Below are 12,300 nucleotides of genomic sequence, written 5' to 3'. Positions count from 1 at the left end.
GTAGTTCAAAATGCCTGATATAAGACAAAGGGTTGACTAATTGAATGAATTGATCTTAGATAAAATGTGAGCTACTAGGCGACTTCATATCTGGGATTTGTTTAAATTTTCAATACCCAAATCATTAAACATGAATGTAATAGTATTTGCGTATTTTCTGCTTTCAGAATCAGCCAGTCTACCTATGAAATTTGTTCCCTCCTCTTTGACAAGTAAACAACTTCAGAGTAATCAAATATCTTACAGTTTCCATTTTCTATCTTAATGTCTACTCAGATGAAACTTGAAGTAACTAAATCTTGTAACAGTCTGGATTAATAGTGAGATGAGATTATGTGATGAGCCCAAAATGAAATTTTATATATATATATATATATATATATATATATATATTATATATGTATATAGATAATATATATAAAACACAAGTGTTTACCAGCATTTTTGTTGTCAGATTTACAATTTGCATTGCAGGTAAAGCTTTTCCTTTCTCGCTTGAGAAAAGTGCAATTAAAGTATTTTATAGATGTGCACAATGTACAGCTGCTTTCTTCTAAATTTCACAGAAATGAGTTAAATTTTAATGGATTTAAAACTCACTGCATTTTAATGGTTTTTAAATTGGATTTGAAGCATCATTACTAGGTTTACTAGATAAAGGGAATTAATACTTATGAGCACTTGGGAGAGTCCCTGTCTAGGTAGCATTAAGCTATAGAACCAGTAAGCTATTGGAAATTACAACCAGACCAAAACATACAGCAGGTTTGTGAAGACTGATTAAGAGTGTAGATCTCTTCTATATACTCTATGCCTTCATGACATTACATTATATACTTCCTGATAACATGCAAGATGATCCAACTACAGCCAAAATGTGTATGTGTGCATGTTCACAAGATAAGGTGTGTGTGTGTAAGAGATCTTTATGTTTACTTGCTAAGTGACAAGAAAAATATAAAAATATGATGTAAATACATTGGTATAATAGGGAATACTAATAAACTGTATTTGTCTATTGGATTATAAGCAATGACCTTGAGCCTACATTTCTGGAAAATCATTTTTTAAAAATCCATTCATTTCACTTAGAGCTACTTATATACTCCACAGTGATAAAGTGAAAGTGAAGTCACTCAGTCGTGTCCAACTCTTTGCGACCCCATGGACTATAGCCTACCAGGCTCCTCCGTCCCTGGGATTTTCCAGGCAAGAATACTGGAGTGGGTTGCCATTTCCTTCTCCAGGGGATCTTCCTGACCCAGGGATTGAACCCAGGTCTCCTGGATTTCAGGCAGATGCTTTATGTCTGAGCCACCAATGAAGCCCATAGTGATAAGCTGCTGCTGCTGCTGCTGCTGCTAAGTCACTTCAGTCGTGTCCGACTCTGTGCGACCCCATAGACGGCAGCCCACCAGGCTCCCCCGTCCCTGGGATTCTCCAGGCAAGAACACTGGAGTGGGTCGCCATTTCCTTGTCCAATGCATGAAAGTGAAAAGTGAAAGTGAAGTCTCTCAGTCGTGTCCGACCGTCAGCGACCCCATGGACTGCAGCCTACCAGGCTCCTCCGTCCATGGGATTTTCCAGACAAGAGTACTGGAGTGGGCTGCCATTGCCTTCTCTGAGTGATAAGCTACTGTCATTAGTATTATCTGACCAGGAAAATACCCGCTTTTTATTTTGTTGAAGTATAGTTTATTTACAATATTGTTTTATTTTCAGGTGTATAGCAAAGTGATCCAGTTATACATAGCCATTTTTTTCAGATTATTTTCCATTATAGGATTTTATAAAATATTGAATGTCATTCCCTGCATTGTATGGTAAATCCGTGTTGCTTTTCTATTATATATATATATATATATATATATAATAGAATATGCAACATTCTATATACACACACATATATATAATAGTGTGTATCTGCTAACCCCATACTCTTAATATAGTCATCCCCCCACTTCCTCTTTGATAACCATGTTTGTTTTCTATGTCTGGGAGTCTGTTTCTATTTTGTAAATAGATTCACTTGTAACCTTTTTTTAGATTTCATATGTAAGTGATATCATATGATATTTATCTTTCTCCATTTGCTTACTTCACTTAGTTTAATAATCTCTAGGCCCATCCATGTTGCTGCAAGTGACATTATATCATTCTTTTTATGACTGAGTAATATCCCATTGTGGGGTGTATGTGTGTGTGTGTGTGTGTGGGTACAGACACCATGTCTTTATCCATTTATCTATTGATGGACACTTAACCATGTCTTGGCTATTATAGACAGTGCTGCTTTAAACTTTGGGGTTCATATTAAAATTAAAGTTTTCATCTTTTTTGAATCTATGCCCAGAACTGGGATTGCTGGATCCATATTTAGGTTTTTAAGGAAACGTCATACTGTTTTCCATAGTCATCGCACCAGTTTATATTTTCATCAACAGTGTAGAAGGGTTCTATTTTCTCCATACCTTCTTTAGCATTTATTATTTGTAAACACTCTGATGATGTCCATTCTGACTAGTGTGAATGATACCTGATTTTGATTTGAATTTCTCTAATAATAAGCAGTGTTGAGCATCTTTTCATGTGCCTGTTCATCATCTGTGTATCTTCTTTGGAGAAATGTCTGTTTCTGTCTTCTGCCCATTCTGTAAGACATATTTATTTGACTGCATCCGGTCTTAGTTCCAGTGTGTGGGATATTCATTTCGTCATGCAGGATCTTCTGTTGCATTGCTTGGGCTCTCTAGTTGTGGTCTGCAGGCTTAGCTGTCCTGCAGCATGTGGGGTGTTAGTTCCACAACTAGGGATGGAACCCATTTCCCTGCATTGCAAGGTGGATTCTTAACCCCTGGATCACCAAGAAAGTCACCCGTTTTCTTACTTTTTTTTTTCCTTTTGGTATTGAGTTATATGGACTATTTGTGTATTTTCCAAATTAACCCCTCATTGGTCCCTTCATTTTCAACTTTTTTTTTTTTTTCAGTTCTGTAGGCTGTATTTTTGTTCTGTTGATTGTTTGCTGTGCAGAAACTTTTAAGTTTGATTAGGTCTTATTTGTTTATTATTTGCTTATTTGCTTTTATTTCTTTTGCCTTGGAAGACTGATCTAAGAACATATCAGTACAATTTATGTCAGAGTATGTTTTGTCTGTGTTTTCTTCTAGAAGTTTTATGGTGTCATGTCTTATATTTAAGTCCTTAAACCATTTGGAGTTTACATTTGTGTATGGTGTGAGGGAGGGTCCAACTTCATGAGTTTACATGTAGCTGTCCAACTTTCCCAACACCACTTGCTAAAGAGACTGTCTTTTATCCATTGTATTTCCTTGCCTCTTTTATGGAAGATATTTTGACTGTAGGTGTATGGGTTTATTTCGAGGCTCTCTATTCTGTTCCACTGATCTACGTGTCCCCTTTTGCGCCAATAACATACTGTTTTGGTTGCTGTAGCTTTGTAGTATTGTCTGCAGTCTGAGAGGGTTTTATCTCCAGCTTTTTTTTTAACTTTTTATTTTATACTGGAGTATAGCTGATTAACAATATTGTGATGGTTTCAGGTATACAGCAGTCTGACTCAACCATAGATAAACATGTATCCATTTTGCCCCAAACTCCCGTCCCATCCAGGCTGCCACCTAACATTAGCAGAGTTCCCTGTGCTATCTAATAAATCCTTGTTGGTTATCCATTGTAAATATACCAGTGTGTTCATGCCGGTCTCAAACTCCCCAACTGTCCCTTCCCCCTAGTAATCATAAGTTCATCCTCTAGTTTGTGGGTCTGTTTCTGTTTTGTAAATAAGTTTATTTACATCATTTCTTTTTAGATTCCTCACATAAGCAGTATCACACAATATTTGTTTTTCTCTGTTTGACCTACTTCACTCAGTATAACAACCTATAGATCCATCCATGTTACTGCAAATGGCATTATTACATTCTCTTTATTGGTTGAGTAATATTCAACTGTATGTGTGTACTACATCTTCTTTATCCATTTCTCTGTTGATGGACATTTAGGTTGCTTCCATGTCTCAAGCATTGTAAATAGTGCTACAATGAACTGCATGTGTATGTTTGGGCCATGTTTTCCTATTGATATATGCCTAAGAGTAAGATTGCAGGCTCATATGGTAGCTCTATTTTAGTTCCAGCTTTGTTCTTTTTTCTCAGGATTGCTTTGGCGATTCTGGATTGGTAAAGATCTGTTCTTCACCGAGTTACCTCGGGCTGAAAACAGACTTTTCTCTGCAGCTTGGAATAGCCACACTTTTCTAAAACTCCTCTGAGAAGGCGTGTTGATGGTTGCAGGTAAAAGTGGAAGTGGTAGGCGAATGATTGCTTTGGGCCAGGGAATCAAAGGGTGTTTATCCTGTGTCAGCTCAGAGAGTCATTATAATTAATCCATTAGTATTTTAACAGTAATTTGCTTTTCTAACAGTTTTAGTAAAATAACTGCAAAAAATTGACCTTGGAGGTATTTAGAAAACTGACTCATTGGTTAGGAGTATCCTGATGGAACCCTTTATCTGTTCTGTCTACAACATTTTTTTTCAAATAATTAGCTCCTGCCATTGTAAGTGTTATACATGACCAGTCATTGATGCAGTGGTTCAGATCCTGTGCAAAGATCTTTGTCATCTCCCTTAATTTTTTAAATAACCATCAAATTGGGGATCATTACCCTTATTGTACAGATGAGAGTTCTTAGAGTGCTTAGGTAATTTTCTTAGAGTTCCTGGCCTATTGAGTGTCCTTGTCGTGATTTGAATCTGTGTTAATAGTGCTTCTAGTCCATCCTATTTTCAAATGCACTATATATTTAATGATTTTTGGCTTTAAGAGTATAAGGAACATTAAATATAAGCCTTTGATTTAAAAGCTATTTTTTAACAGCTGCAGAAATAAAGTTCTAAAATCATTAAAAATCAGTCATAGATAGAGAATAGTGAGAGATACTTTATATATAGGTATTTTTAATATATGAAGTATATTAATATTCAGTTCAGTTCAGTCACTCAGTCATGTACAACTCTTTGCGACCCCATGAATTGCAGCATGCCAGGCTTCCCTGTCCATCACCAACTCCCGGAGTTCACCCAAACTCATGTCCATTGAGTCAGTGATGCCATCCAGCCATCTTATCCTCTGTTGTCCCCTTCTCCTCCTGCCCCCAATCCCTCCCAGCATCAGAGTCTTTTCCAATGAGTCAACTCTTCGCATGAGGTGGCCAAAGTATTGGAGTTTCAGCTTTAGCATCCAAAGAACACCCAGGACTGATCTCCTTTAGAATGGACTGGTTGGATTTCCATGCAGTCCAAGCCCCAAACAGTAATGCTGAAGAAGCTAAAGTTGAATGGTTCTATGAAGACCTACAAGACCTTTTAGAACTAACAGCCAAAAAAGATGTCTTTTTCATTATAGGGGACTGGAATGCAAAAGTAGGAAGTCAAGAAACACCTGGGGTAACAGGCAAATTTGGCCTTGGAGTACGGAATGAAGCAGGGCCAAGACTAATAGAGTTTTGCCAAGAGAATGCACTGGTCATAGCAAACACCCTCTTCCAACAACACAAGAGAAGACTCTACACATGGACATCACCAGATGATCAAAACAGAAATCAGATTGATTACACTCTTTGCAGCCAAAGATGGAGAAGCTCTATACAGTCAGCAAAAACAAGACCAGGAGCTGACTGTGGCTCAGATCATGAGCTCCTTATTGCCAAATTCAGACTTAAATTGAAGAAAGTAGTGAAAACCACTAGACCATTCAGGTATGACTGAAATCATTTAATGTTAAGCAATAACCAGTCACCAATTAAATGCTTTTGGGCATAAGAGGTTTTTTACATTAAAAAAATGATTATGTGGGTAACGATTGCATTTCTAATATGAGTCTCTTTTGCATATCGGTGGCTTAAAATATTGAGCTGTAGACTAGTACAATAGGGGGAAAAACATCTTCTTAGCCAGGAAATTTCACTAGCTTGCTTTGTTAATGTATATTTTATTATAACTAAAGAGGCACATGAACTAGAGAGGCACAGTGAGTTTTCACTGCGGTCACCAATAATACCCAGTCGTCCTGAGCAGAGCATGATCATGGCATTGCCTGGAAGCAGAGGTTCAGAACTCTTTCCACAGGGTTTTGCGGCTCTGAAGTCAGTGTTCCCTCTAGATGATGGTGTCTTTTCAAAATTCAGTTTGTCCATATCACAGGCTGTGTAGAAAGAAACTTGAACTATATTACAGAGCAATTGTTGATAAATGTTTAAAAATTAGATTTCTAACTTCTGTTAAGACTAAAACTTAAAAGAAATGAGGATATGGGCAAAAAATGCATTTTATAAAATTGTTGGATATGATTTTTCAAACTCTCTTGATGAACATTAAAAAAATTGTCCCAAAATCACTTTTCCAACTCTAAGATATTTGATTCATTCACTTTTTGAGCTGTGATCATAATCAATGCTCTTTCTTTAACTTCCTCATTGTAGAAGAAAATGGTAATGTAGAGAGAGAAAAAAATGATCTTTCTGCTCATGTTAATAATACCACTGCCTGGAAAGTTGGCTTTGAATATAAATCTTCCTTCAAGTTTTGTATTCCTTTCTCCTCACAAGGGCCTCCTAATGCTGTAAAGTCATTTATATCCAGTTACCAAATGTTCTGTTTTTCTCTTTTTAAAATACTAGTGATATGGAAACAAAATAGAAGAGGTATTTAGCTTCATTCCTCAACATGAAAAGGGCTAATAAAAATATATATATTGAACATAAACTTGACCATGAATTATTGTTTCTGTAAAAGTCACATTATTAAAAGTTTCTAGTTTATAATTTCATCTTTGATTTGTATCCTCGGGCATTTTGATCCTTTCATGAGTTTTGTTGAAATGTCCATTTAGCATGCTTTCTGAAAAATTGAAGATGGTCCTTTGACTTTTTTGTTTCTTTATGAAACTATAAGATTTTTTTTAATGGAGATATTTAACATATGTGCTCCCTAACTATACAGGTGGGTGAATGTTTTACATATGTGTAAATATACATAATCACATGCATATATATGAATGTCTCAGATCAGGATATAGAATTTTCCAGCACCCTAGAAGATTATCTCATGCCTTATTGGTGTCTATCACTATTAAACAAATACCATTGATTAGGTTTACCAGTTTTTTATTTCATATAAATCGAATCACACAGCACATATACATTTTTGTCTGGCTTGTGTTACTCATCATTCTGTCCATGTGATTTCTCCCCTTGTACATATCATAGGTTCTTTTTATTATGTTATAGTATTTTTATGTGACTATATTACAATTAATTTATTAATTATATACCTATTGGTTGTTTCCAGTTGTTTTTACATGATTTTTAAAATGTAGATCTGGTGTTAAAAATGTAGAAGGCAGTTTTTCTTTCTAGTAGATAAAATAGGAAATAGAGTCACTTTAATTAAACCGTTTAAGTCAGTGTTCTCTTTATATAATGGACTTGCGCTGTTTGAACCACATGAAACCAGGACTCAACATCACTTATATTAATGGAAATGTTTTCTGAAAATGAGAATTACTATGTATTATTTCAAGTAGATGCTAAGTATTCCTAAAATACTTAAAGTTTTAATCAGTATCCATTTGTTTTTATTGCTTATTACATATTTGTTGTTGTTCAGTTGCTCAGTCGTGTCGAACTCTTTGAGACTCTTTGAGACCCCATGCACTGCAGCACACCAGGCTTCCCTGTACTTCACTGTCTCCTGGAGTTTGCTCAAACTCATGTTCATTGAATCAGTGATGCCATCCAACCATTTCATCCTCTGTCATCCCCTTGTCCTCCTGCATTCAGCCTTTCCCAGCATCAGGATCATTTCCAATGAGCTGGCTCTTCGCATCAGTTGGCCAAAGTATTGGAGTTTCAGCTTCAACATCAGTCCTTCCAATGAATATTCAGCGTTGATTTCTTTTTGGATTGACTGGTTTGATTTCCTCGCTGTCCAAGGGACTCTCAAGAGTCTTCTCTAGCACTACAGTTCAAAAGCAGCAATTCTTTGGCTCTCAGCCTTCTTTATGTTTCAACCCTCACGTCTGTACATGACTACTAGAAAAACCAACGCTTTGACTAGATGGACCTTTGTCAGTAAAGTGGTGGCTCTGATTTTTAATACGCTGTCTAGGTTTGTTATAGCTTTTCTTCCAAGGAGCAAGCATCTTTTAATTTCATGACTGCAGTCAGTGTCCACAGTAATTTTGGAGCCCAAGAAAATAAAGTCTGTCACTGTTTCCACTATTTCTCATCTACATGCCATGAAGTGATGGGACTGGATGCCATGATCTTCCTTTTCTGAATGTTGAGTTTTAAGCCAGCTTTTCACTCTCCTCTTTCACCTTCATCAAGAGGCTCCTTAGTTCCTCTTCACTTTCTGCATTTAAGGTGGTGTCATCTGCATATCTGAGGTTATTGATATTTCATCTGGCAATCTTGATTCCAGCTTGAGCTTCATCCAGCTGGGCATGTCACATGATGTACTTTGCATGTAAGTTGAATAAGCAGGGTGACAATATGCAGCCTTGGCATACTCCTTTACTCATTTTGAACCAGTCCGTTTTCCACATCCAGTTCTGTTACTTCTTGCCCTGCATACAGGTTTCTTAGGAGGTAGGTAAGGTGATCTTGTGCATATATACATGTAACTATAATTATAGCTAACTCCACATATGCATCTTTTTAAACTTAGTTGTCAGTTATTTCAAGTCCTTATGGATGGCTGAAATTTTATCGTGTAAAGCAACATAAACTGAGCTATTATCTTTGACAAAGAATTATTTGGAATGATTCTGCATGTATTTAATCTCTTCATTTCATATATGAACAAAATAAAATCCAGTATTTTGACAATATGAATAAATATTTGTTTGAAAGTAATAGGAATAGTTTTATAGAGATTTTTGGTATCATTTTCTGTTATTTTTATTATTGTTTTTCCTCCATACCTGTGCTTCTATATTCAAATTAAGATGATTTACTCTACTTGGAAAACACAAACATCACATAAAAAATTGAAAAGTTCTTTATTGAAGAATGAAATAAGATTAAATTTTTGTTTAGATGTTATTATCCCACTTATCTATTGAGTTATTTACTAGCTTCTATTGAGTACCTGACACAACACTGACTATATTTGGCTATTTTGGTAAATAATATAGGAATGCCATTTGGTAATATTTACACACTAATAAGCAACTGCTTTAAATATAATAAATAACATCAATGTAGTACATTAAAATGCAGTTTACAAAGCCCTTACACATAATACACACATTAACTCGGGTGGAGGGGGGAGAAATATCACACTTCCCAGCAACCCTAAACAGTGAAATAGCAAGTATCCTATAGCTAGTAAGGACTTCCCAAGTCGCTCAGTGGTAAAGAATACACCTGCAATGCAAGAGACATGGATTTGATCTCTGGGTCAGGAAAATCCCTTGGAGAAGGAAATGGCAACCCATTCCAGTATTCTTGCCTGAGGAATTCTATGGACAGAGGAATCTGGCCAGCTACAGTTCATAGGATCATAAAGAGTCAGGCACAACTGAGCACACACACATATTTAGTAAAGTCTGATTTATGACCTGTAATGGGATTTTTCCCACTCTGATTCTATCATCTCTTATTATAAGAAACTGCTGCTGCTGCTAAGTCACTTCAGTCGTGTCTGACTCTGTGCGACCCCATAGACGGCAGCCCACCAGGCTCCCCTGTCCCTGGGATTCTCCAGGCAAGAACACTGGAGTGGGTTGCCATTTCCTTTTCCAATGCATAAAAGTGAAAAGTGAAAGCAAAGTAGCTCAGTCGTGTCCGACAGTCGTGTCCAACTCTTCGCGACCCCATAGACTGCAGCCTACCAGTCTCCTACATCCATGGGATTTGCCAGGCAAGAGTACTGGAGTGGGGTGCCATCGCCTTCTCTAATTATAAGAAACTACATCTCTATAAATAATGGAATGCCATTTAAGAGGCCCAGGCTGAACAAATAGTTTGCTACATTTTTGCAAAATATTTTTTAATACTGTTTTTTTTTTTTTTAATATTTATCACACTACAAAAATTCCCTTGTAATCTGGGAATTTCTCATCAATAAATAATTTGTTTCTACAGATCTATTAGGGGTTATATTTTTAAAACATTTTGACTGTAAAATTGGTAGTACCACTTTTTTATTATTTTTTTTTTATACAACCAGTCCAAATTTGGCTGAGGTCAGTGTTGGTCTTTATTATTTTTGAAAACTATACGATGTCCGATAATGATTCTGTTTTTGGCACAAACTGGCAATAAGTTTCCCTCCCAGATGAATTCATAGGTGGCCTGTTCACCACGCAAACATGTAATGGACACTATAAAATTCCACTGCTTTGATTCTACTTAATTAGCTGTAATTTTGTCTAATAGAAAGAGAACGCCAACTTCTTGCAATGCTTTTTTTCTGCATAATTTTATTTTAGATATTAAATACATTTTTAAATGTGTGCAAATGTCTGAAGGTGTCCAAATAAATCAAGTAATATGAACATTTTAAAAATACTAGCTTGCTTTACTACTGTGCTATGTGTCTTTGGCTTTGCGAAAACATGCCGAAGGTACTGACCATTGTAGGGGCTTTTAGATGTTTTGCTGAAACTCTCTCACCTTTTCTATGATCCAACGGATGTTGGCAACTTGATCTCTGGTTCCTATGCCTTTTCTAAATCCAGCTTGAACATCTGGAAGTTCTCAGTTCATGTACTGTTAAAGCCCCGCTTGGAGAGTTTTGAGCATTACTTTACTAGTGTGTGAGATGAGTGCAGTTGTGCGGTAGTTTGAGCATTCTTTGGCATTGCCTTTCTTTGGGATTGGAATGAAAACTGAAAACTGATCTTTTCCAGTCCTGAGGCCACTGCTGAGTTTTCCAAATTTGCTGGCATAATGAGTGCAACATGCAACACTTTAGCAGCATTATTTTTAGGACTTGAAATAGCTCAACTGGAATTCCATCACTTCCACTAGCTTTGTTGGTAGTGATTCTTCCTAAGGCCCACTTGACTTCACATTCCTGGATGTCTGGCTCTAGTGAGTGATCACAGCATTGTGGTTATCTAGGTCATGAAAACCTTTTTTATGTATCTCTTCTGTGTATTCTTGCCACCTCTTCTTAATATCTTCTGCTTCTGTTAGGTCCATACCATTTCTGTCCTTTATGGTGCCCATCTTTGCATAAAATGTTCCCTTTGTATCTCTAATTTTCTTGAAGAGATCTCTAGACTTTCTCAATCTGTTGTTTTACTTTATTTCTTTGCACTGATCACTGAGGAAGGCTTTCTCATCTCTCCTTGCTATTCTTTGGAACTCTGCACTCTGCATTCAAATGGGTATATCTTTCCTTTTCTCCTTTGCCTTTTGCCAGTAACATATATGTATACATATACATTTTATTATAAATATATACCATAAATACATTTGTATTGTATATAATTTTATAGATAAATATATAGAATGTATATGCCTGTGTATCTATTTATACATGAGTATTTATTTACTGTGTATATTCCTAAGTGCTCAGTTGTGTCCAACTCCTTGCAACTCCATGGAATGTAGCCCACCAGGCTCCTCTATCCATGGGATTTTCCAGAAAAGAGTACTGGAGTGTGTAGCCATTTTCTACTCCAGAGGATATTCCTGACACAGAGATTGAACCCATGTCTCTTGTGTTGCCTGCATTGGCAGATGGATTCTTTACCACTGCACCACCTGGGAAGCCCCATTTCTTTACTGAGATGAATTTACTTCATGAAAATTATTTTAGGCTTTGAAACTTTTATCTGAAATAGTCTGAATCTCAGATTATTTTTAGAGGTATAAAAGGTTTCCAGGAGAAAACATCAAGACATATGACTTTTTTTTAATTAATAGTGATTTATTTTGAAGCTATAATATTTATATTCTGAAAATGCTTTTAGTCTAATATAGAGCAAGAACTAGAACATTAGTAGATTATCATTCTGCCAGTATTATATTTAGTTTTGTTAAGAGAAAGCGAATTTACATTTAACTACAAGGAACAAAGAACTCAATATTTGTTTTATTTTGTTCAGACTTATTGTGAAATAATAAAGTACAAAATTTCTACTATCTATAATAACTGCTTTGATATAATCATAGTTTTAAATATAATTTATCTATAAGTTTTATTTTGAAAGGAGGGGATATAGCTGATATATCTTTGATTTTTTTCTTGTCTTGTTTTTA

General features: G+C 36.0%; 1 long non-coding RNA gene across 5 annotated transcripts in view; it reads left to right on the top strand.

Annotated features, from left to right (window-relative positions):
* The window catches only part of LOC132345457 (uncharacterized), a 526,373-nt gene that overhangs the window by 246,875 nt on the left and 267,198 nt on the right, over positions 1-12,300 (top strand). The gene's annotated exons all lie outside the window — the stretch shown is intronic.

This window comes from Bos taurus, chromosome 1, assembly GCF_002263795.3.
Source record: "Bos taurus isolate L1 Dominette 01449 registration number 42190680 breed Hereford chromosome 1, ARS-UCD2.0, whole genome shotgun sequence".
In the NCBI taxonomy this organism is placed as follows: domain Eukaryota; kingdom Metazoa; phylum Chordata; class Mammalia; order Artiodactyla; family Bovidae; genus Bos; species Bos taurus.
The sequence above is the reverse complement of the archived record's forward strand: the minus strand, read 5'-3'. Positions and strand labels throughout refer to the sequence as shown.